We start from the raw sequence: 5,516 nt of genomic DNA, 5'->3' as shown, positions 1-5,516 counted from the left end.
TATAAAAATTGCTTTTCTTAACATTGAGAGTGGTCAATCATCATCATCAATTGTGTTAACAAACCATCAGATCTGACTATATAAAGAGCATTCCAGGGGAATCGCTAACTGACTGAAACACAAATTTCAGAGAACAGTGGCATCTCATTTTACAATTATTTTCCCTCCTTCATTTAAAGCAAATTAATCATTAAATTTCCCTCAGTAGTTGTAGCACAGTCAATTTCTCTTCCCATGCTGTAATCGTCTTTCTTTCTTTCTTTCTCTTTCTTTCTTTCTTTCTTTCTTTCTTTCTTTCTTTCTTTCTTTCGCCCCCCGAGGGGATTTTTTATTTACATTTTTCTAAAGACTACAAATCTACAACAAAAATAGGGAAAGGGAACTACAATTAGGGATAAAGAGAAGAATATCCACTACTATCTAAAATCCCAAGAGAGGAGATCCTCAAAATCGCTTAATTACAAAGTCAGTTCTAAACTCGCTAACAATTTTTTGAACTTCGTCAGGTCTGCTAATACAACTTTTGAATCTTAAATTAACTGTTAAAAGAAAAACCCCAAAGCATCTCATTACTATCAACTCTTTTCAAAGCCACAATACAGAGTCCTTCAGCCTTCATTTCTTCTTATCCTGTCTTCTTCGCAGTTTATAAGGACTTTAGGAGCCGCTGCCCCCTTCTCTGACAGAGAGTCCTCTCCAGAAGAGTCCAGCTCGCCACTGGACTTACTGTCCTCTTTATCGCCTTTCTCTTGCTCGCCCATCTGGATTTTCAAAGAGTCCCGTGCTTTGGAAAAAGAGTAAATCTTTTTCTTTTTATCTTGAAGTTTGAAGGTTAAAACCACCAGTAGCTAATTGCATTTGTTTGAAGAAAAAGGATTAAATTTTTGTATTTCCTTCTCCTTTGTCTTATTTCAAATGGGATGTCTTTAAGGATCCTGATAGTGCCTTCCATGTAAAATTGTAGATCCTGGAAGTGGAGGATTTTCTGGAAGCCATCATCATCTGCACGACTGGTTTGCTGTAGCCTAGCGTCCGAAGTTTGCCCTGCTCAACCTCCATGTGGTCAAGCAAAACCAACCTGGATTGGGATGTCTGATCGGTCCCTGCACCAGCATGTCGTGCGAGACCAGCAGGGTGAATGGAGGAGCAACCGCCAACTGCTGTAGAAGTGTGAACCACGGCCGACGAGGCCAATATGGTGCCATGACGATGACTTCCGCTTTTAGTACCTTTATCCTTCGAAGAAGCTGAGGTAACACAGGCAGAGGGGGAAACGCATATAGCAGCCCCACAGGCCATGGCGACAGAAGGGCATCCGTCTGTTCCGCTGAAGGATGATAGAACCTGGTGTAAAATCTTTCCGGTTGGCTGTTGATTGGTGGCGCGAACAGATCTACTTGAGGAGTCACGAACCTGTCCTGAATCAACGAGAATAGACTGTGATGCAAGGACCACTCGCTCTCTTGAATAGATTGTCGGCTCAGCCAACCCGCCTGAGTGTTTATCGAGCCCTTGGTGTGTTCTGCTCGAAGAGATAACAGCACTTTTATTGGGCCTCCTTCCTCTAGTTTTGCCCCCTTAGAGCAAGTTCAGTCCAAATTGCTCAGAGCAGTTCTTCAGGTCCCGAGGTGTGTATCGAATACACTGATCCATCTAGAGACTGGTGCTGTATCAGTGGAAGCCAAAATTACTTTAGCTTCACTCCAGTATTGGCTTAAACTAAATTTCCATCCTCAGGGACTAACCCACTTGTTACTCTCAGACAACTTTCAATCCAAATGGCTGAGAGCAGTTAATAACAACTTATATGAGCTTGGTTTTTCCCCCCAAGCGATTTTGAGTATGCGTTGGGATGTAGCAAAATCAGCCCTAAAACAGACAATGATGGACATGGAGAGACAGACAGATCTCGGTAGATGTCCTAAGTTTAGAGCCCCAGATTCTGTCAAATATCGCTTGCAACCCATGTCCTATTTATCACAGCTTGATACTCAGACGTTTAGGAAAACCTTCACATTAGCCAGATGTGAGGCTTTCCCCTCCGCGATGCTTGAGGGCAGATTCAAAAGGATCCCCACTGAATATAGACTTTGTCGATGAGGCTCAGGAGATATAGAAACTATTGAGCACATGATGCTCAGATGTAACTGGTATAACAAGATCCGTGACAAATATATTAGTCCTCTGATAACAGATATGGTGGGACAATCAGGTGCTGAGCAGTGTAACCGATTGTTAATTGATGGGAACCGGACAATTACCGAAACTGGCAAAATTTTGGGTAGCATGCTACTACATCCAAAATACACAATCAAATATATAATAATAGTTGCCTAATAGTCTGTGTTATATTCTTCTTTTACTTTATTACACTCAACTGTATTTTTATAGAGTTTTATTTTAATGTCCTAAATTCAGTTATATGAATGTTATGAATGTTATATTTAAGCATGTGTGTTCTATGGCTTGTTGCCGTAATAAATGCCTGACTGACTGACCGGAACGACCCAATCAGGCCGAGTAGACCAGTAGGCCTTCTCTGGAGGAGGTGGACTTGAAGGTCCCCTTCGGAGAAGGGCGAGATGGAAAGGATGTGTGTATGTGTGTGGGTGTGTGTGGGGGGGGACTTTCCCTATGAAGAAAGGTTAAAACGCTTGGGGCTCTTTAGCTTGGAGAAACGACAGCTGAGGTGTGACATGATCAAGGTTTATAAGAGTATGCATGGGATAGAGCAGGTAGAGAAAGAGGTACTTTTCCCCTCACAATACAAGAACTCGTGGGCACTCCATAAAACTGCTGAGCAGTCAGGTTAGAACAGATAAAAGGAAGCCCTTCTTCACCCAAAGTGTGATTAACACAGGAGGTGGCGGTGGCTACAAGCATGGACAACTTCAAGAGCAAATTAGGTAAGCATATGGAGCAGAAGTCCATCAGTGGCTATTAGCCACAAGGTATAGATAAGAATTCTGAGGCTGGGGTAAGTGATGCTCTGTATTCTTGGTGCTGGGGGGGGGCAACAGTGGGAGGGCCTCTAGTGGCCCCACTGCTGGACCTCCTGATGGCACCTGGTATTTTTGGCCACTGTGTGACAGTATTGGACTAGATGGGCCATTGGCCTGATCCAACATTGGCTTATGTTCTTATGTTTTCAAATCCTGTAGAATTCCTTGACGGAGTTACACCCTTCTGAGTTCATTAAAGTCAATGGGCTTAAGATGTAATTTTTCTTGGGACTGCACAGTAAGAAGTGTACATTCAAATGAAGATATTGTATCATGCTGCATATCTCAAACCTTTGAATCCACTTCTATTTTCCTATTGGTTTATGCAGGCTTGTTCTTTTGTATCATACTAGAATTGTATTTTCATTCATGCTATGAGTGAACTGATACAATCCTTCAACAACTGTGCATTCCAAACATACCTTTGCCAAGATTACACATGCTGTCCCCGTATTCATACTGAATTGGCAAGAGAAGATAGTGCTTACCTCTTTCCACGCCTGCTATCCTTGCAAATGCCGCCCCTGTCATTCCTATCACCCCCCACCCCACTCCAAGCAGGGCGTATTTCTGCTGTAGGAGTCCAGATTTCTGAAGTGGGGCAAGAGCAAAGAAAGCCTGATAGGGCCACTGCTATGAATAATAGGCACGTGAAGGAAACATTAAGGTTCTTTCCCATCTGCCAGTTCTCCACTGCCAAAATCTTATTCTCAGCATCACAGTTTTGCATGACATGTGCTATCTGGCACATGGCTTCACTTAGCTTCAACTTGCCTTTATCCTTTATTTTCCTTCCATTCATAGCCCAGCTTTATGAGTGAGATTTTCAAAGAACAAGGACACCATTGAGTCTTCATTGGGTATACCATAAAATTCAGTTTATTAACACACACTAATGTGAAAGTAAGCCAGCCAGCATCCAGTCTATCTGACAGTGTGGAGTTATTCAACAAGGCCATGATCCTGCAAATAAAATTATTTGACATTGTCAGCCCTCTTCCTTGAGAAGACTTTAAATAGAGTTTTCAAAACCATCCAGAGATCAGATGTGTTCCTGGCCCAATCAAAACAGTCTCACTTCTCTTCCTGTTCCAAGCAACTTCTAGTTATGCACATGCTACAGAATAAACAGATGTATACTAGGAACAATGGACAGAGAAGAGCCGCTATTCTTCACAGATGCAGGTACCATGGAAATAACAGATGTTTCCCTGATCCAGTAGATAGAAATGATTAAGTCAGAAAATGACCACAGGGGTAGAACGGTGTATACACCCAACTCTCACAGCTATTTTGGTCAGAAACAAATCCTGCTCCTGGATCTCCCAGCTCATCTCTCCCAGAATGGTTGCTTCCATGTGGGGGGGGCAATTTCCCATTGTGCTCTCAGCATAAGTTCCACAGAGGGATGTTCTCCATGGTATCCCCTTGCACTCCACCCCTCATTCCTGCCAGAGTGGTTTCTGTCTGCTTAAAGATGACACTGTAGCAATGTACTCAGTACTGATTTAAAGAAAAAAAAGAGTAAGAAGCCCACCCATAGCAGGCGAGGGGGAAACTGTGCTGGATGTGCATGGGGAAATGCAGAGGCCTGCACCTTCCCATCCACATGGTAACCAAGAAAACTTTAAGTATGATCTTTCTGGAAAGATTGTACCAAAGCAGGTTTGAGAAAATAGGGCAAGTGGATCATAATATGATGACATGTGAAAGAAAAACAAAACAAAACTGCTGCAGTTTACGGGGGACCATGCAGCTAAAAGTCAGTGCAGAAGCAACTGGTATCCCTGCTCTCCCCCAGGAACCTGGAAAGCCCACACCTTCTGCTATGTGCATCCCTCCCCACTGAGTGTCAGTGGCAGAGGCCAGAGGACAACTTGTGTGTTAATTTCCTGAATAAAAATGTTTGCTACATACACATAAATACGTTCTAAGGCAATCCTGAAGACAATGAAGTGGCCTGGAATGGGACATAAACAGATCGAAAAGCCTTCTTGGCAAAAAGCACAAGGTGTCTCTTTGCACTGTGGAAAATCTACAAATCAAAAAAGGAAGTCAATAAACTTTAGAAGAAATTATAATGCAAGAACTACAGGAAATTTCCTTCCACTCTCAGGAATCTATGAAGCATTTTGCCCTCATGATCTGCTTTAAAAAAAAAGGATTTACCACTAAGTTATTTTCAAACTTTAGCCATCATTCAGAAACGTTTTAGAGGGATTTTAAAAATGATTTAATGATGTGTTGCTCTTTCCACAGGACCCTTCAGAAGCAGGAACCAACAACGTGACTGCTAGACTTTTTGTTTTTTCCCATTCTGAAATGGAAGGGTATATTTCTTGAAAAGCCCATAATACAGGGAATGGAAGATTTAAAAGCCAGACCACCACAAAACCAGAGCAGGAAAAAACCCTTGCAATTGCAAACCCTCTTTCTATCCACAGTTAAAGAAACAAAAAGTTAAAAAATAGTTAAACAAAAAGTGCAAACTGCATGCAATTGAATTGTTCCCGT

The sequence above is a fragment of the Gekko japonicus genome, unplaced genomic scaffold (genome assembly GCF_001447785.1).
Source record: "Gekko japonicus isolate JY-2015 unplaced genomic scaffold, Gekko_japonicus_V1.1 scaffold1176, whole genome shotgun sequence".
Lineage (NCBI taxonomy): Eukaryota > Metazoa > Chordata > Lepidosauria > Squamata > Gekkonidae > Gekko > Gekko japonicus.
Note: the sequence above shows the minus strand (reverse complement) of the source record.